A 21,835-nucleotide genomic window follows, 5' to 3' on the forward strand; every position below is an offset into this window, starting at 1 on the left:
CGGTATGAAGGGTGTTGCGCTTTGGATGAGGGAGAATTTTTTACAACTGAACACTGACAAATCTGAAATAATGTTGTTTGGAGAGGCAAGACTAAGATGGTCCCCTAGCTGGTGGCCAGAGGAGTTGGGCTCTGCCCCGTCCCCTAAAGATGTAGTAAAGGATTTGGGTGTGCGCTTGGACAAGGATTTAACGCTTGAAGAACATGTAAACAGTACTGCCAACACCTGCTTTCATACTCTCCGCATTTTGCGGAGGGTCTGTCCCTTTCTTCCTATCTCTACTCGTAAAACCTTTGTCCAATCATTGATTATCAGCAGGCTAGATTGCTGCAATGCCTTATTAATTGCAGCCAAGGAAAAATATTTAAACAAATTGCAGGTGGTCCAGAACAATGCATCCCGCTTAGTAAACAATGCACTTCCCAGGACCCCTTCAGCCCCTCTGCTCCATGACCTTCATTGGCTCCCTATAAAAAAGAGAGTCAGGTTTAAAATCTGTTGTTTGGTTTTCAAATCCTTACATAACTTAGGTCCCGGTTACCTGGCTCGTAAACTTATTAGATACACTCCCACAAGACTGTTGAGATCCAGTCAACTTGCATACCTATGTACCCCTCGCACCAAACTGGCACGGATGGGAGGGAAGGCGTTCTCTCATCTGGCGCCCCATTACTGGAATCTTCTCCCCCTACATCTTCGTCAATGTACCAACCTACTGGTCTTCAGGAAATTGTTGAAAACAGAACTTTTCAAAACTGTACTCTCTGTAGTGGTCATTCGGCTGTCCTAAGCGCAGAGATACCCCGTATGGGGTGATTCAGGTGCTATATAAAACCCATAAATAAATAAATAAATAAAAATACCTCAGTTGTGTGGGTATGCCTAGCACCCTTGACAAGAAAGGAAACGCAGCATAGACGCATCACATTTTTCACTGAAAACTCAAAGTTTTTCTGCAATGTGGGTAGCTGCAGATTTTGGGCTCTAGACTAGCTGTCAACAAGGGAAACCTAGCAAACCAGCACATTTCTGAAAACTGGACAACGAAGCAAATCCAGTAGTGCATGATTTGCATTGCTCTCACTAGGTAATTTTACCCAGAAGTCCTTGCAAACCTCAAACTTTGCTAAACAATACACATTTTCCTCACATGTGATGGAAAGTTCTGGAATCTGCAGAGAGTCACACATTGCCTACCACCCTAAGTTCACACCCATCTCCTGTTAAGAACGGTACCACACTTCTGTGAGTGGGCCAAGAGACCTTGACACAAAAGACCCCAAAGCACTACTTGGAGAGATCAGCAATGAGGTAGCTGCGTTATAAGGGAATGTGCTTGCTAACACCAGTGGAAACCTACCAACCGCAGACATTTTTGGGTATTTCCAGAGTGGTGAGTATTGCATGAGTCGCATGAAGTTTTCTCACCCACAATGCTCTGCAAATCTTGGCTTAAAATCATGCATTTTCCTTTCATATCTGTGATTGGAACTTCCGGAATCAGCAGAAATACACAAAAGTCCTACCACCCAACGTTACTCCAGTTCTGGTGATAAAAAGACAGCCCTGATCGTGTGGCTGGGCCTAGTGCCCATGACAGGAACAGAGAAAACCAAGGCCAATGTCCTTGTGAGATAACGATAATGAGAACGTGTTACTTCACCTTGCTGTATACCCAAAAGCAAAGCATACTTTAAAGTACAAGGGGTGATCCCATTCAAACAACTGCTCATTTAGTACGGAGCTGGCATGCAGCAGAGACAATTTCTGTGAGACAGCTAAAAAAAACACATCTGAGTCAGAGAGGGCCAAAGCCTAAGCTCAGGCACAACACCTATTAGCAAATGTGAGCCCTACCAACCATTAGCAAAGCCAAAAGGCTGTAGGCTGTCAGCAACTGCCAGACCTATTTGTCAATACTTCTTTTGACATGGCTTATGACTTGATTGATGGGGAGCTACTCGCCCATTGTCATTATAAAAATAATTTTCCAATTGTACACATTCAACTTTGTGCATCAGAGCGCTCCTTGAGAAAATGCACAGTGCCATCACTCACAGTGAAGTTAGCCAAAGGCAGAAGCACCCAGGCCCATTGCCCCATGCTGCACTGGGTGGAAAAATAATGTGAATGGATGAAGAGAGTTGTGTATAAACCCTGAACAAATATTTCTTTGAAATGTTTTTTCCACTTGGGAATCACACAGCACAAAAGCATTTAGGCCGCAAATAGGGTCAGCCCATTTTACGGGAGGGCCGATCTCCTGACAATTACATTTTTTAAATATATTTAGTTTTTCATGTTACTTCTCATGCTTTGCTCCCCAGGGTGAAAACCCACTTTTTATTTCAAAATACAGCACTGGGGGTGGGTGGATAGGTCCTGTTCCCCACACGGGCCAACTCCTTAATAGACACATCCCTACTATCTAGTATCTAGTAGGAAGTTGTAGGAAGTAGGAAGATGTTTGAGGAAAGCATTATTGAAAAGGGGGGACTCTTCCTTTTCCAACAAGGTCTTCCTCAAACTGAGGAAGGAATATTGTGCCACAAATACCTCACTGGACTGCAGATAGAGTACTCACCTGCTGGCTCCTCTGCCTCTGGTGTGAGTATGTGACCTCATTGCAGCTCACTGAGCACTGACATCATAGATAGGGGGCAAGGAATGAAGTGGAGCTAATTCACTTTATCCTACCCTTTTTTTTTTTTAAGGATTCTTCTGGTACAAGCACTACAGGATCCTTTTAATGCCTCGCTAGTGTTGGTCAATGGCTGACAGATGCACCGTGGAGTTGGTGGGTGTGTCGGCCATTGGCTGATACCTACTCTTAAGGGGTTAAGCTTAGCTTAACTTAGCTAACTCTTGAATTTGCAAGTTTAACTGGCATTCTTTTTAGCCACTTTACGTGAGGTTCCTTTTCTACTTCTCTATATGAGAACACAACAAAAGAAAGTGGTAGATGCCAGAGTGAAGGAGAGTGCCTCTGTTAAGTCAGTGTAACTTTCTTACTTAGGGCTTCATTACGATGATGATGCAACTGCCTCTAACAAGCTGTACGGGGTGGTCCCAACGACAGACCGCCCTTCTGGCCGAGCACCACATTACGATGCAGGCTGTCAGACCCTTGAATGTCTGGGGAAGGACATCTACATCCGACAGTATCTACTGATCCTGATGGGGCGGTGGTTGGAATCGTCATCCTGAATTGAGGCGGTGCCTGCTCAGGCACCACCGTCAGGACCACTATGTCCCTTTCCAACTGCCTGATCATTGGGGTCCCACTGCCATGTAAAGGTAGCAGGAAAGGGTCTTTGGGTTCCCAAGCAATGAGCCCATCCCCCATGTGCCACTCTAATGTGGCCCTTGGCCTACACACATTCATGCACCCTGTGCCAGGCACCTCATGGTGCATGGCTAAGGGTGCATGAATGTGCACCATGTGCTCAATATCCCTGCAGTGTGTGCAGCATAAGCCGCAGTTTTATTGAGCGTTTTTCCGCCCGCAAGCCTGGCAGTCATATTGTAATTGGGTGGTAGGACCACCGACGTCTTGTACGTGACCCAGAGGATTTGTGGGTATGTGGTTAGGTGGCATGCCTCACTTTCTATATAATGGAATGAGGAAAAGATGAAGTGACGGTGATCAGAATTTATCTGATTTTCCAGCTCCATCATGAAAGAATATACACTTTAATAACACAAATGTATGTGTATATTGTTTACAAGTTTGCATTTGTCTTCTGAGACTGAACAAAGGAAACACAGAACATATGATTCGAAATCTACAGTTGCATTGGTTTATATTCCATATCGAGAAAAAAATAAGGTTTATTTTAATATATATAGAAATACAATTCCAGTCTCAAAAAAATCTTCTGCTTCTACTTCTCTTTTTCTTCTTCCTCTTATTATTTTTATTATTATTATTATTATCATCACCATCAGTCAGAGCACCAATGATAACAATAATAATAATAATAACAATAATAATAATAATCATAATAATAATAGTAGTAATATGATATTAACCCTTTCTATGCTCATGACAGAGCGGTTCCATCATGAGCCAGGGAGGACCTGGCTTGGCAGTACAGGCTGGACTGTTCTCATGAGGCACAGGGTCAAGACTGATTTGCATATGGCCAGGTCTAAACTGAGGTGGCATGGTGAGCAAAAGAATGATGGATTTAACCCAGATCTCTTGACTGGGGGTGAATGTTTTGATTTGTTCTGCATTCCGTCCATCAAATGTGTGTCTTATGGTGGGCGTGTGCTCACGATGGAACTGCTCCGTCATGGCACCTACCCATGGGGGAAGCGCTGGCGCTCCTCCATGGGCAGCCCATCACCTTCCCTCCAACAAGGCTGGCAGTTGAAGAGTTTCCGCTGCCACCCCGACTCCCCCGGGTCAATCCCATGAAGTCAGCGTGCACAGCGAGCGTCGACGTCATCAGGAAGCCCTTGACACGCTGGAAACCATTTGCCTCTAGGTGTCCAATGGAGAAAGGTAGGTTTCCTTGCTCCTGGGGGGGGGGGGGGGTTTCCTCCGTACACAGAGGCATCGGGAGAGGAAAGACTTTTTCCTCTCCCTTGATGTCTCATTGCAGGGCATTTCTGCAGCAGAAATGCCCCACTAGGCACCAGGGATTTTTTTTTTTAAATGGAAGCGACCCCTTGTGCATGGGTCACTTCTAAAGGGGCTCATATTTGCTGGATGCTTTTTCTGGCCACCCCTGGGGGCAGGTTGGCCCGTTGTTTTGGCCTTTCTGCCTACAGGGGGGGGAGAAAACCCCAATACGCACCAGGGATTTTGTTTTTGTTTTATGGAATCGACCCCTTGGGCAAGGGCAGCTTCCAAGGAGGTGAACTAAACTGGATGTTTCTTCTGCCCCCAGGCAGATCGGCCCGTTCAGTTGGCTTTCTGCCACCAAGGGGGGGGGGGAGAAAAACCCACTAGGCACTAGGGATTTTCTTTTTCGTTGTATGGAAGCGACCCATTGGGCAAGGGTCACTTCCAAGGGGGTGAAATTGACTGCATCTTTGTTCTGCTCCCCCGGGGGCAGGTCCAGCCTGTTTGTGTTTGATTTTCTGCCCCCGGAAAGGCAGAAAACCCCACTCAGTACCAGGGATTTTTGTTATTGCAAATGGAAGCAACCCCTTGGGCAAGGGTAGCTTCCAAGGCTGGCTGGCTATCGGCCTTTCTGCCCCTGGAGGCAGAAAACACCACTAGGCACCTGGGATTAATTTTTTATTGCAGATGGAAGAGACCCCTTGGCCAAGCGTCGCTTCCAAGGCGGTTAAATTACGTTTATGTCTTTTCTGCCCCAGGGGACAGATCTGAGTGTTTTTTTTGGCCTTTCTGCTCCCAGGTGGGAGGAGGGGCAGAAAACACTACTAGGCACCAGGGATCTATTTCTTTTGCAAGGAGGCAAATTTCTCTTTGCTGTTTTCTTCCTCACCTCTATTTATATGTAGATAACTTCTACACTGGTGTGCAGTTGTTCAGGGAATTGTCCAAAGTGGAAACTGTTGCTTGTGGCACAATCCGCTCAAACCGTAAAGGTTTCCCAAAAGAACTTGTTTATCAAAAGCTTGTGCGGGACAGAGCAGTGCGTTGCGTAGCGTAGCGAGAAACTTCTAACTGTGAAGATTTGCAGGCATGATAGATGTTTACATGCTGACTACCATCCATGATGAAAGCATTTTACCTGTGACTGTTTGGTTTCAGGTTCCTGTAGTGTGCAAACTTGTGTGCATTTTAAACTATAATAGGTACATGGTTGGTGTTGACAGAGTAGATCAGAGGTTGGAATCTTACACTGCTCTTTGTAAGGCTTATATTCGGTATAGGAAGTTGTCCATCCATCTGTTCCTCTTGGCAACCTTTAATGCTTTTGTTGTAATTAAGGATTGTTGTCCTGAGTCAACGATTACTTTTGTTAAGTTTCAGGAGGCTGTGATAGGCAGCCTTGTTGCAGTAGAACAGGCAATTGTTCCTAGAGTTGGAGTCGTGAAGGATGTGGCTAGATCGAAAGATCGCCACTTTCCTGATCACATTCCTCTCACGCCCTCAAAAGACTTTCCCAGTAGGAGATGTAGAGTCTGTTGGCGAGTGTCCTTCTAACCCTGTGCCGTGTGTGCCTGCTTGTTTTAGAATGTACCATACACAAAATAATTTTTGGGCGCATATATGAGTGGTAAAGTGAACTGCCTGGTCTATATTGTTTTATATATTTTGTTCAGTTTCAAGGTTGGCATTAGTGCAATGTATTTAATTTCAAATTTTGTGTTAGTAGATTTGTATCTACATAAAATGTGCGTGCTTCTGTTTTCTTTGTTGTATAAAAAAAAAATGTGATGGTGGTGTGTGTAGACTGGAGCTTAGATGGTGGTGTGTGTGGACTGGCACTTAACTGGCGGTGTGCATGTACTGACACTTGGCTGGTGGTGTGCGTGAACTGGTGCTCGGCTGGCAGTGTGCATGGACTGGCTGATGGCTGGCAGTGTGAATGGACTGGCACTTGGCTGGTGGTTTGTGTGGACTGGCACTTGGCTGGCGGTGTAAATGGACTGGTGTTTGGCTGGCAGTGTGCGTGAACTTGTGCTTGGCTGGTGGTATGCGTGGACTGGCGCTTGGCTGGCGGAGTGTGAGTAGTGACTTACTACAGGTCACTACACACACTGGTAGCCAAACGCAAGCCCACACAATCCGTCAGCTGGTTTGGTTGCTGTGTCAGGCTTGTGGGCGTGTGAAAGTGATGGACCCTTAAATGGCGCTGTCTGCTGATGCGAGTGTTGTAATGTGATGGGCCCGTGGCTGGCGTTGTGAATGATTTTGTATTTGCCACACGTGTGAAAGGTGTATGGATGTGTTGTGAAGAAATTTGCACCTTCTCGTGGCTTTACAACTCACAAGCTGTGAGTCAATGGTTCAGTTACTTGTCCTTTTAATTATTAACAGTGCATTTCATTTTGTGAAATCTCTTGTTGATAACATTGTATATACTGCTCTATCACTCAACCTCATGCCAAATCCGACCAGTATGTCTGTGTGCCTGAGGAATAGATGGTTGTGCAGTAATATTTGTCTTTTCTGTCTTTCTCTCCCAAGTTGTACATTCCATCTAAGAAAAACCTACCAACTCTAGATATTCTCGTAAACTAAACACCCAGGGGAGTACATGCTGATGTCTCTCGTGGATCCCAACAAGTTATCTATCCCACAATGTCCTGCAAACCTCAAAATGTGACTGACACATGTTCCTTGCATTACTGTGCCATAATGTTCACACTTCGGAAAGAAAAAACAAATTTCTTACCACCCAGCATTTCCCCAAGTCTAGTGATAAAAATGGTACCTCACTTGTGTGGGTGGGCCAAGTACATGTGGCAGGGAAGGGCCCAAAACGTATTGTGTAGACATCCAAAATGTCCTATTTCGAAACAACCAGGTTTTGCAAGGGGGTCACCTGAGTTTTTGGCCTCGGGCCCGCTAGCCATCTAGGGAAACCTACCAAACCCAGACATATTTAAAAAGAGGACACCCAGAGTTCATGAAGGTATGGCTTGTGTGGACCCGCCAATGTTTTCCTACCTAGAATCCCCTGCAAACCTCAAATTTGGCTGAAAATTTCACATTTTTCTCATATTTCTGCATGGGAAAGTGGTAGGATCACCGGGCTGCCAGAACATTTCCTACCACCTGGTGTTCTCCATGTCTCCCTATAAAAATGGTACCTCAGTCGTGTGGGGGGGAGAAGTACCCATGGCAGGCAAGGGCCCAAAACTTATTGTGGAGACTTCAAAATTACCTATCCTAAAACAACCTGGTTTTGCAAAGTGGGCACCTGGGTGCTTGGCCCTGGGCTCAGTGGCCATCTAGGGAAACCTACCAACCCCATACATTTCTAAAAACTAGACACCCTGGGGAGTCCAGAGAGGTATGGCTTGCATGGATCCCCCAAAGTTTCCATACCCAGAATCACCTGTCAACCTCAAATTTAGCGGGAAAAAAAATACTCAAATTTTGTGTGGGAAAGTTGTAGGACCACTGGGCTGACCCAAATTTCCAAAGGTCTCTCGATAAAAATGGTACATCACTTGTATGGGTGGGTCAAGTACCAGTGGCAGGTATGGGTCTAAAAAGTATTGTGGAGACTTCAAAATTAGAAAATTACCTTGTTTTGCAGCAGGGGCACCTGAGTTTTTTTGCCCTGGATTCACGGCAATCTAGGGAAAACTACCAAACCCACACATTCCTGAAAACTAGACACCCTGGGGAGTCAAGAGAGATATGGCATGCGTAGATCACCCAATATTTCTCTACCCAGAATCCCCTGCTAACCTTAAATTTAGAAGGGAAGGAGACATCCAACAAAGCCCTCAAGGGCACTCAACAGAAGCATTATTGGGTCAGTCCTCCCACCACCACAGACCAGAATCTTTTAACCATGAGACACTGCCAAACCATGTGATAGAAATCGACAGGAGCATTGCTACAGCGAGGGCAGGTAGGCTCAGAGAGGAGTCCCTTTCAGTAGAGCCTAGCTGGGGAGAGATCAGCACTATAGAGGTAATACGTTTAAACCAACCCTAGTCTGGAAGAACTTGTGAACACCCTTGGCGCCATCAGCGCATCGTGCCAATAGGAATCTTCAAAGGGTCCCAGTCAACTCTCACATCAGGTTGTCAGATGGTCCAGAGTGCCTGGGGTATTAGCAATCAGAGTACAATAGGTTTTGGAGATGCTGCCTTTGACCAGGTCATCCATAAGAAGCTTAGCCTCCAATGGGCTGAACTTAGGGAGAGAGGCGGTCTATGGGACATGAGACTGAAGAGCATGTTTCAGTCGAAGGTACTGATAGAACTGTGTATGGGTCAGTGTATAAGTGGCTTGAAGTTCTTGAAATAATTGCATGTGTGCCCCGGGCCAGATGTCCCCGAGTTGTGAAATCCCAACAGGGTCCCAGTAACCAAAGCCCTGATATGTCACCACCTCCCTCAACTAGGTACCATGCCAAAGAGGTGTTTGTTGCATGAGTTTGGTGTCCCAAAGAGTGTGTTGTAAAGCTGCCCTCCAAACCCGAAGGGCCAGCTTGTTCACTGATGATGTGGAGTTAGGGATGGGGGAACATAAAGCATGGATAGAATTTGAGGAAATCCCACAAGGGATTGCTCCAGTCGGTAGACGGGGTCCGACCATCCCCTGTTAAACCAGTCATGAATAGCTAGGAGATACGAATCTAAAAAGTAGAGGTAGAGGTTGGCTATCCCCAGGCCACCGTCTTAGGGGTTTTGCTGGAAATGTGCATATGCTAGACAGGCCTTGGTGCAGCGCCACAGAAATGAGTCTGCTACCATATCCAGGGCCCTAACTCATGTCCGCTGTATGAGGAGTGGCAGGTTTTGCAAGGCGTAGAGAAATCAAGGCAGGATCATCATTTTATATAGAGCCATAAGACCCATTACATTCAGTAGGATGGATAGCCATTTAGCAAGGTCATCTTTAGCTTTACGTGTTAGGGCTCTATGTTAATTGGACCAGGTTCACATTCTGTCCATCATTTGTGTGTCTTTTGCTTGCTCTCCCTAAGTGCGCTGGATATGATGTGGGTCTTAAGCTCACTGTGCTACTGGATTCAAGCTACAATGGTTGATGAGTGGTGATACCCGGAAACCGGTCCCAGGATGCTTGTTTCTGGTCTCGGGAGGACCTGGATTGGCAGTCCGGGCCTTACTGTTCCCATGAGGAGAAGTGTCATGACTGATTTGCATATTTCTGGGTCTAAACTGGGGTGGCATGGTGAGCAAAGGAATGATGGATTTAACCCGGATTGCTTGACTGGGGGTGAATGTTTGATTTTTTCCTCATTCCATCCTTCATTTGTGAGTCTTTTGCTCAGTCCTTGATGCAGCACAGCAGTTCTTCTGACTTAGTCTAGTTGTAGGCCTAGATGTGTCTGATTTGTTGGGGTCGGTGCCCCCATACTTATGCCCAGTTATGCTTTTGAATTGGGGGTGACTTCAAAGAAGGGTCTTTCAAGTGCACAGAAGCCCTGTTTCCCAGCCCTGGCTCCAGACTATCAGTAGGGGTTAATCAGTCCTTTGCTTTGGGACAGGGCACTGCCTATTCAGGTGTGACAGCCCCTCCCTCCCTTGTGTCCAGGAAGCGCCATCAAAATGCAGATGAGCACAAACTTTTTGTGTTTATGGCTGTCTAGAGGGAATACACAAAGTGTAGCTGTCACCCACCCCAGATGTGTATTAGAGACAGGCAGAAGGCACATAGAGCTGTAAGATCAGAGAAATTACCACTTTCTAAAAGTGGTATTTCTAAAAAAAGTAATGTTAAATCTAACTGTTTTCCATTCCAAATCTATAAAACACGATACGGGACTTGCGGCTGCAGTGGGGAGTGCTCTGATTTCTGTGCCCCTTTGTCCCGGATCCCTGCTGACACTGACACCCTGGTGGGACTCGGAGTCCAATGGTGCTACGCCTGTAATTGCCCGCTGCTGCCAAGGAGGGAGGCGTGACCATCTCGCTACAAAGCGCTGCCTTCACCCCCGCGGCGCGGGAAGTGCTTATAAACTTTCCTGATCTTTAGGGAAGACTCTGCTGCCTTCGAGACTTGCGGCTGCAGTGGGGAGCGCTCTGGTTTCTGGGCCCATTTGACCCAGATCCCTGCTGACACTGACACCCTGGTGGGACTCGGAGTCCCAGGGTGCAACGCCTGTAATTGCCCACAGCTACCTTCACCCCTGCAGCGTGGGATGCACGCGGGCCGTGCCCGGGCAAAGCCCGGGCCAAGGGCGGGACTGTCCTTGCCCGTCATCGCCAGGAGGGGGCAGGGCAGGGCCACCCCTCTTGGTTTTGCGCCAGTGGACTATACTGGGTAAGACTCTGCTGCCTGGCCTCCCCTGATTATAGCCTGCATGTTATGACTTTGCTAACATCTTCTGTTGATACTGCCATAGTGTACTCCCTGGAAGCAGATGGGGACGAGTTCATGTACCCAGGACTTGCTGAGTGGTCTATTCTTTGTGCGTAGGGCAAGTTTCACATCCCACAGTTTATAACCTCTTGGACTGGGCAGATCTCTCGATCCTTTGAGAAACCCTGAATTGTTTCTTGCAAGGCTAGCTTTCATTTACTTACTCAGGAAGTGTACTTAGCACTTGACCTTTAGACTGCGGATAACCTCAGGTTTGAGTACTTGAATCATGGGTGCCGGTGAGGGAGCCATCTTACTGGAACACCCGGGTCTCGCAATGGGGAAACGCACCTGTGCTGTCAATCAGTCCTGTCCACAAAAAACTCCCTCTTCTTTGTTACCCACAACCTCAATCGATAGAATGCTACAGAGGGCAATAGGGGCGGTGACATCAGAAATATAATTAACTGAAAGGCGCTTGAGATTAACCCCAGATCTTTGCCTATCACTGACAGAACCATCCACTCCTAAAAATGATGTCCCCTCTCTTTCACCCCGGGTTGCTGTTCCCCCACCTTCCTCACGCCAAGAAGCTACACCTGTATTAGAAACTCGCAGGGGGGTCCTACTGTTACCCTGCGGAAGAATGGGAAGTGCAAGCAAGCAAGTGAGGGGGCACCTAAGAGCAAGAAAGGCACAATAACCAGCATGCAATCCCCGGATATCTCTAAAGCTTCCAGAGTCTGTTCTGTTAATGCTCTAACTGATCCATCTTACCCACCCTGGGTGCAGAACATGATTAGAGACCTTTTGGCTCAATTTAGAGAAATTGTGAAGGATGAAGTTGCCCCCCTATTAGACTGCATACACAAACTAGAAACACTGGGGGACCATAGGCAAGCACACAGGGGGGACAATTCATCGCAATCTATGTTGAGGAACACCGATTTTAGTTGCCAGGTAGATACTTTAGGCTCGACTACTGCAGACAAGCTAGGGACCCATAGGAGACAAGATGCCACCAGCTTATGTGGCTCTAGACGGCCTAACAACCATGCCAGTAATAACGATCAACGTGATGGGATGACTACATGCAGGGACTTTGATTGCGAGGCCAGGCATGAGAAGACACCACCCATTGGACAGAGACTAGATAAAAATACCATCATCCAAATAGGGCCCATTGAGAGCAGAGAAGGGCTTGGGGGGGTGAGAAAACAGTGGATAGCCTAGAAGCAATTATCCAGCCCACCATAGATTTGCCTCCGGCCTCATCCCCCTATGTGATCATCTTAACATGTGGTACCATCACTCAAAAGAGGCCAGCGAGAGACACATTTGGATCTCAGGAACAAATGCCTGTTTTGGATGGCAAAGTATAGACAGTTCCCCTATGACAGGGTAGGAGAACCTTTAATGGTTCGCAGAGTTTGTTGGGTGGGAAATAGTCCAAAGACAAAGCAAGGAGACTGTGTAGTTATTAACTTTAAAAACCTCAGACCGTATGCTGGCTACTAAGCCAGAACCACAGTCTCCCAGAGCCAAGCACTACCACTAGACCACATTTATCCCCTCTACCCTAAATTAGCCAGTACCAGCACCTCCTCAGATCCTGATAGATGGCCAATGAACTACTAGAACAATGGCCGTAGACACTGCACCTCCAGACCCCTATTTTCTAAAGTACCTGTAAGGAATAGTTTTGAGGGCCTTGAGGAAGTGGATTGACATGCAGAAAAATCGGGGAAGAGAATTGTAAGGCCCCCCCGTAGAACTTGGGGAGACTGGGCATGCCCAATCAAGACAGCCCATTGGCCTTGGGCTAGGGACAAACATACCGGCTCTTGACACACAAACTCAGAAGGTAGACAGTGAACCAACTAGGCCAGGGTTGGAGTCAGTTGACCAGCAAGCCTTCCCAAGTACCAATATTTTGAAACTGAGTACTATGGAGACAAAACAACTCGCTTGCTCACCTTACACCCTCCCATTTGCCCTACCACGGAGCACCCAAACCCTCGACTCCCACCCTCCTGAGATCTCCATTGATAAACAGGACCAGGGCAGAAGCTTAAAGATCCTATCCTGGAACGTTGCTGGCCTCAAAAGCAAACTGCCTTGTTCGGACTGGGGGCTTTTTGTGGACCAATTTGACATCTGTCTGTTCCAGGACACATGGGCACGAGAAGCCTCTTTTAGGGTGAGGTTTGCGTCGTTTACCATTCCAGCGACCTCGAGAGGCAGAAGTGGACCATTAGGGGGCTTATGCATCTGGGTCGGTTCAGTGACTAAATATCAAGGGACATAATATAGAATGCCCAAAATATCGACTAAAATATATAAAAGTAATTAAATATTAAAAACAATTAAACAAAACATACTTAAAATAATATTAAAAAAATTAAAATGTAAAAATAATAAATGTAATGTAAAAAAAGTTGAGATTTTGTTGGATAGTGAGAGCGCAAAAATTACTATTCCCACTCCAAAGAGTGCAACAGTAGGGAAAGCGGTGGATAGCCGGAGGGTAAAAGTTACTATTACAACTCCAGAGAGTGCAACAGTAGGGAAAGCGTTGGATAGCGGGAAGGTAAAAATTACTATTCCCACTCCAGTGAGTGCAACAGTAGGGAAAGCGTTGGATAGCGTAGGGGTAAAAATTACTATTCCCACTCCAGTGAGTGCAACAGTAGGGAAAACGTTGGATAGCGTAAGGGTAAAAATTACTATTCCACTCCAAAGAGTGCAACAGAAGGGAAAGCGTTGGATAGCGGGAGGGTAAAAATTACTATTCCCACTCCAGTGAGTGCAACAGTAGGGAAAGCGTTGGATAGCGGGAGGATAAAAATTACTATTCCCACTCCACAGAGTGCAACAGTAGGGAAAGCGTTGCATGGCGGGAGGGTAAGAATTACTATTCCCACTCCGGTGAATGCAACAGTAGGGAAAGCATTAGATAGCGGGAGGGTAAAAATTACTATTCCCACTCCACAGAGTGAAACAGTAGGGAAAGTGTTGGATAGCGGGAGGGTAAAAATTACTATTCCCACTTCAGGGAGTGCAACATTAGGGAAAGCGTTGGATAGCGGGAGGGTAAAAATTACTATTCCCACTCCTGAGAGTGCAACAGTAGGGAAAGTAATGATTTAATATTAAAATAAGATTAAATTAATTATCAATACCAATAAAAAATGAATTAAAAATAATTACCAATTAATAAAAATTAATTACCACTGAAAAAAAATTATTTACCAATTGATAAAAATTAATTTCCAATTAATGATTAATTATCAATTAATTATCTATAAACCCACAACCCGCTCCTAATAATAAAAAATAAATTTAACATAATTATCAATTAATCAATTAAAAACTAATTACCAATTTATAAAAAATAATTACCAAATTAATAATTAATTATCAATCAATTACTTATCAATACATATAAATACAAATTAGTATTTAATTTACTATAATTAAATTACTTCACACCCTATTCCCCTATAAACCCACAACCCGCTATGGAATTAAATTACGCAAAAATTAAATTACATAACATTCATTACTTTAAAAAAATTAAACATACATTACAAAAATAATACATAATTTTAACACATATACTACCATACATTACACTAAAAAAAATTTGATATTATGGAAATCGATTTTTCAAATGAGATATAATGGGAATCGATATTTCATACCCCAATTTCAATATTCTTTCCTATCTATATTTTGGGAATTCGATTTTCTGTCCTATCTATATTTTGGAGTCGATATTCTGTCCTGTAAACCTCATAATATACTGTAAAAGAAAGGATAATCGCAAACACTTCCCCCCCACCAGCAAAGGATTGAAACCAGCAGTGGCTCCTTTTTTGCTGTCCAAAACAATTAAAGTGCAGTGTGCAATTTAAACATCTCTAGAATCTTGGTCACACCACTCCTGTGGGCAATTCTAAAATTCATGGGAGCCAATCACAGTGCAGCTCATGTTAAACTCTCCTCCCTTCTGCAATGCTCTTTCTCCACTCTGGTCTTTCGCATTTGTGAGGTCTCAGCCAAAAATTCTAAGTGTGGCATGCAGTGTACACTGCAATACAATCATCGTCACACTTCTCCTACAGACATTGAAGATTTATCATTTCTGGGAGACAGGTATAATGAAGTTCAGATCAGGTGCTCTTCCTTTATACTCTGCTCCTGCTCAGCCCCTTGTTTCTTCCTCGTATTGTGGCTCGGTAGCAGGAGGGCTTCCTAGAAACAAAATGGTAAGCATAAACTCAAAGTACAGCATGCAGTTTGCAAAACTCTATAAGTTGTGTGCCACTGTGGCAAGCATTGATGTTTTAACATTCCTCTGAGCCAATGACACTGTTGCTTACATGAGGTTTTCCGTCCTTCAGCAAAATTGCTTACCCACCCAGCATTTGATTATCTTGCTTTGGTCAGGCAGCACAGGTGGCCCTGACAAACATAACCGAGAGACAACATGTCAAAGTGTCATTTTCAATGTACAAATCACAATAAGCAGTATTATGTCACTACTGTGATAATTATCGATTTACACTTATTAGGCAATCACAGCGTTGCTCAGATCAGAATGCCCATCCTAAAGTTCCAGGAAGTCAATCATCCTAGGACTAGGGTCAGATAATCCTTATTCATTTCAATGCTCTATTTCAACATGCATATCCTCCATTGTGAGATGTCATGCAGCAAGAGAACCAGTTACAAAGAAGATGTTTGGGAGTTGCTAGGTAAAATCTTGTTGGGGACACAAGTGATCAAGATGAGAAAGTGCAGTGAACACATAATTGCTGTTGTGGTTAAGTCTTTTTAGGGCCAGAAGATTACAATTGGAGAAAATGAGTCTGTAGATAACATATTATGACTAAAGTAAATCCTGCATGGAACACAATTGCTTCTCAGCAATTCCTGTCTGTGGCAAATCATACTGGGAGCAACCTAATAATAATGTGGGCAATACGTCCTGAGGACATTTACCACTTTTGCTTTTTACAAAAGGTTTTTGCTAGGCAAACACTTTCTGTGACTAATTTATTTTATAGAAAAATTCACCCATATGGAAGTACTACTTGGAAACAGAGGGGTTCCTTCTTTTATCACTTCAAGTTCCAGAAAGTTGTGTGGGTCAATTCTTGACAATCAATATTTTGATTGCAGTTCATCATGGGAGAAGTTTCAGGTGGCAGTTATTCACTCTTGGGAGAAGTCATCATGTAAGCACTGAAATAATCAAATGACTGCTGCTGTTCTGGGCAGTTGACATTGTTGAGGTCAATGATGTTTCATGTTGATGTGTCAAAATTACTGGTCATGATCATTGTTTTTCTGGGACCCGGATTACTGATTGGGTTAAGGTTGCAGGAGTGGTAGGGAGGTCTTGGTCTTTTGAACAGTGTTAATTGCTTGGCGTTTAATACGTCCACATGGAAGCAATATTGTTGGCTTGGGCAATTCTTGGAGTTGACCGTGTTGATTGCTGCTGTTGATTCTTTATATTTCCTTATGCTGCACAAAATCTGCTGATGCAAATTCTGTTGGAAAAAGGTTAACGTCTTGCACAATGCCAAATCTCTGGACAGGATTTAATGATAACTGGTAAGGGCAGTGCTGATATTCCCTTACCATTACCATCTATCACTGTTTGAGGTGTGGAGTGCAGTGCAGGGTAAATGTTCTGTTCACAGTAACGGTTTTATTTCTGAGTGTCATAATGTCCATTACTGGGTTTTGTATGTGGGATCAGGTTGCATACACACCTATCAAAGGAGCAATCAGTTGAATGTTGTCACAATACATCTTAAAGCTAAATCAGACGTCATCAAACAACAACATTCTTTGAATGGCAGTTAAGTTTGATTGTTAGTGATGCAGGACGGGTAAAGAGAACAGCTATTTTATTTGACCCGGATGGTCAAATTAGGGATTCACAGATCCGTTGTGTAACACAAAACAATTTCTTCCTTTGAAAATCTTGGTGAGAGATTCCAAACATTTCAATTAGGCTGGTCATCTCAGAGACACACGAATACGTTGGTTGGACCGGAGGGCCCTTAAGGATGGGTACCTTCTTTTGCTGAAAGAGCTACAATGGGCCTTGTCGCCCCTGTAGAATAATTCAAATGTAGTTATTGCTAAAATGGAAATGTGTATCTCTGTATATGCATGTAATACAATCTGATTTTCATTACATTTCCCAGTTCCCCAAGTACCACAGGATTCTTTGTTTTATGTATAACATCATCTTCTACACACATGCCATAGGACAATTATGTTAATTGTAAATGGGATGCAGGTTGTTGCTGTCTTGTGAGATGCGTTACTTCTCTCTGTTTTTACTCCTCTTCTTGGTCAATAGAAAAAGCTAAAAAGTGGCACTATTAAACACAGCATTCTAGAAAATGTCTGGAAAATCAAAGTGGCAAACATGCATGAGGTGTGAAGTTTTTGAAGTTCAAGACAAAAAAGAAATAACAAATTGGAAATGTAGCTTCTCTTTTTAATAGCAGCATTGCAGGTTTTCTATCACTGCTGTTTTGTCCACAGATTTAGGGTCTGATTGCGATGACAGTGGGAACACCACCGACAGCCTGTCGGTGGCGGTCCCATCACCATCGTAATACCGATTACTGCCCACCACATTAGGATGGCAGGAGGATGGTTTGTAGTCAAAGTGACCAACCGCCACGGATCCAACGGTCTCAAGGTGCCCTTTGGTCCGCCGGAGGGACTTGTAACCCTACAACAGTGGCACCTCTATAGGGATTACAATGTCCTTTCCCGCCGGCTGTTTCATAGCAGCGTCCCCATCATGAAAAGGCTGGCAGAAACGGACAATGAGGCCCGTAGCGGGCCCCCTTTCTTCCTGGCCCTCCGACATGGCCCCTGGGGGGCACCTATGGTTGGTGCCCTCCAAAATATCCCTGCACCATGTGGCAGGCACCGCATGGTGCCTGCTACATAGTGCAGGGATATGCACAAGGTGCATATTTTGTACTGCAGCATGTGCTGCAGCCAGCAGCACCCACCACAATACAAAATCTACACTCTGCAACCTCCTTGAAGACGTTGCATTATGATTCAGGGTGTGGGACTGACAACAGCTTGTCGGGCGGTCCCATTTCCCAACAGGATGGTGGTCGGACATAAGTACAACCCCCATCCTTATCAGGCCCTTAGAGGTAGGACGAGAAGTACATGGATGTGATGCGAAATGGAAGTATAAGTTAGACAACATGCTCGAATTATGGGTGCTCAACATTAGTTGAGTGGAATATCCATGAAGCATTTGCAACATACCAACTGACAATGCAATTGCTTGCATTTCATTTCATTGTATCAGGTGATTATCCTTAAAATAATGCATGGGTCCTGTTTATGTGGATCCGTTTTGGACACTTGAGCTCTAGTTCCTGATAAATATGTCAGTTTGTTGCTATTGCTGATGTTTTCAATTGTTGCAGTAACCGCCAATTAACCTTCAAGGTGAACATTCTGCGGTGTCTAGCAAGGGAGTAGCCATCTTGTTCTTTGTGCCATTGTACTTCACGTTGTAATAAGCATCATGTGTCTGCAACAAATGGCTCTAATCATCCTTTAGACCATTTATTTATATGATCAAATTTCCCTGCTCTCTGAGTGAATTGTTTCTCGTTATTTTCTCTCCTCCCACGTTAGCATCTGCAGAGTTAGACATTTTGCTTTCAGTACTTTAATGAACAGATTACATATAAGTGCTTTTGTCCTTACAATGAACCTAACAAAACATCATAGCATACTGCATGGTGTTACATTTCAAAAGGAGACAATCTAATAACAACACAGTCCTCAGGATTTTTGCGGGGCATTTTCTGCCAAAATAGGAGCAGAACAGCTTATGGCTCTACTGTTATTTTATGTCAGTCAGTCAAAGAATTTATCTGGATCACACAGATCAACAAAGTAAGAATTAAATTAAATAATATACATAATACAATAATAGCTAAAAAAAGAACAGACAAGATGTTATCCTAAAAGAAGATGTGGTGTTAAAACAGAACAATCCACTGCAAAAGCAGGGCACAATTACAATAAATACAATAAAGAGGATCCGACAATTAGTACCACTAATCGCATCCCTTAGAGCGACTTATCCAGATTGCCATAAGAACATTTTCGAACCCAAAGACATGGAGCAGATGTGTACTAGTGTTCAAAATTCGAAAAGCAACCTGGTGGCTTAGTACCTAGATTCTTGCAAAGTGGAACAATCCACATTTTCCAAAGTCTACTTACTGGGACAAAATAACAAAACGTGTCATCACCCTCTCTATCAGCAGACCAATTAGAATTAAAAGATTTGACCAGAAGGATGCCATATCTGAACTGCAGATATAGTTAGTGTGCCAGAAGGGGTTCACTTTCATCTATGGTTACCTCATGACTCATTAATTATGGAACTATTGCTGTCAGAAATGTTTTATTTTTGAAGAGATGAAGATGCAAGATGTTTCTTTTGCAACTTTATGAAGTTTCTTCTTTAAACTTTCCAGTCTTCACTATCTGTTAGTTTTTATTATCAATAAAAAGCCGGAAAAAAGACTTCTGAAAGTATATTTGCATCAGAAAACATTACAACCCAGTTTTATTTTGCTTGAATAATTCGCTGTCAAAAGATTTTTTAGAACATTTTTATACAAAACCTTTGCAGTTGTGCAAATAGTTAAAATGGCCTACTACAGCTCTTGTTCAATGCTTTACTGAGCCTCTAGCAAAATTACATTTTTGCCATTCAGCCGCTCACATTTACATAGCATCAGGACATCTTTACACACCATTTGTTGCAGTCTGGCACCATTATTTTTGCTACTTTTGGTGAGACTGTAAGGTAGCTACCTGCATTGGTTTTACTGTTCACCGAACCTGCCAATTTGGCGAGTCTACTTTTGTGATTCTTCATTCACCTAGGCTTTCTTATAATGACTCTATAGTTGCATTAAACCGATATGACTCTGTAGCTCATATGGAACATGAAACCTGGTGTAATTTTGCACTGTCATTGGCTATGCGAAAATTTATTTTTCACCGATAAAGCCTTACAATTAATCATCTAGGTCATTAAAATAAGCATTAATAACAGACAGTGCTATGGTTCTTGCAAAAATAACCCTGAAAAAAAGACACCTCTTGGTCTGTAAAGTCAGCCCTTTATGACCTGATGTGAACTTGAACCAAAGTAAAGGAAATACATCTTTTTATTAATCAATCAATTAGTTTTATTACACAGTTAACTATACCAGTTAAAAAATACTGAATTAAAATTAAAGAATAGGTAGAAACTAAAGCAGCTACAGACGATTAACAGTGTTGCTGGGGTGACATTGATTGCAGCAGATTCCTACTGATCAAATTCTCACAACTCAACCATAAGTGCCATTTTTTACAATTGATGAAATAGCATAGGATTCGACCAGGTAACTGTAGAATTTCCACCAGCTGCCCAGGGCTCTCAAATGGGTGTACCCCCATTTATAGAACGGTGAGTATAATACCTGTGTGGCACCGAGCTTCACCAGCTTGTGACGGCTGCACTTCCTTATTCACCTTCCCGAGCCAAATTGGACCACAGCAGCTCCTGTATGGCCCAATTCTAATGTACAGCAGTCCAGGGCATGAGGCGTGGGTAGGCATGCCAACTGTGCCTGAACACAACCATAGAGATTAACATCTCCATAATGGCAGCCTGCAAACTCTGGAGGGTAGACTGCTGAAACCTGGGGTGGGAGGAAATGTGGGTGGAAGCAGAGTCTTTTCCCAAGTTTAAATACCAGTGTTGTTTTGCAAGGAACAGGCACGGCCGGTTCAGGTAAGAGTGGAGAGGCAGGGCGGGAGCCGACAGAAGATGGAATAGGGAAAACAAAATAGAAAAAAATAAAACCACTTACTTGCGCTCAGTGAGTCGGCGATGTGTTAAGTGCAAGGTAAGAGATTTAATTTATTTATTTATGTTATTTTTCCTATTCCGTCGTCTGTCGACTTCCCCCCTGCCCCACCTTATCCGCATCCCACCCCACTGCCCCAAAGCACTTACCTGAACTGGCCGTGCCTGGCAGGGAATATCCTATAGAGGTAGACCTAGTCAAGCTCCTTCTTTGCCATCAATATAGTGATGATTTTGTATCAGTCAGAGATCTGTTTGAAAGTGCTTGACTTATCCAAATGGCAACGCATGCATGCATTTGCCACAGTTAAAGTATGATATGTAATCTGATAAGAAGGGTGATGCAATTTTCATAACTAATACTGGTTTTAGAAGCAGAGTCGCTCATATGTTTCTATCTATTATGTGTTTGCAACTGCATTAATACAACACACATTTATATTTTCTAATAAAATAAAACAACAAACCTAACCATGCCAAAGGCATACTTTCAAGAGTTTGCAAGGAGTTGAACACAAGACACTGTTCAGCGTTTTATATCCAACAAGTATACTAGGGAAGCATTTTTCTTTCAACCTCAGTATCACACCTTTATCCTCCATAATATTCATCCTTCTTTACAATGATCAAAGTAAAGCGAGTGCAATACATACACTTTTATAAATCTTTTGGTGTAGAAATAAATCATAGAGTTTTGCAATATTCCTCTCCAATATCATTGCAAAAAGCTAAAATTTTTCATCCATGTATCTTTCACTGGTGATGAACACTTTAACCAAGACATAGAAACACTCAGAACAGAAGCAGATTCAAAAGTATGTTTTCAGCGTCTTGACCAACAAAAAGAAGGGTCTGGATCTAAGGGGTTTTGATAATATCAGCCGAAATCAGGTATACATCCATAAAGAATGTATACCTTGAACGTGAATTCGCCAAAAGGCCATGTTAGAAAG

This window comes from Triturus cristatus, chromosome 4_1 (assembly GCF_964204655.1).
Source record: "Triturus cristatus chromosome 4_1, aTriCri1.1, whole genome shotgun sequence".
NCBI lineage: Eukaryota > Metazoa > Chordata > Amphibia > Caudata > Salamandridae > Triturus > Triturus cristatus.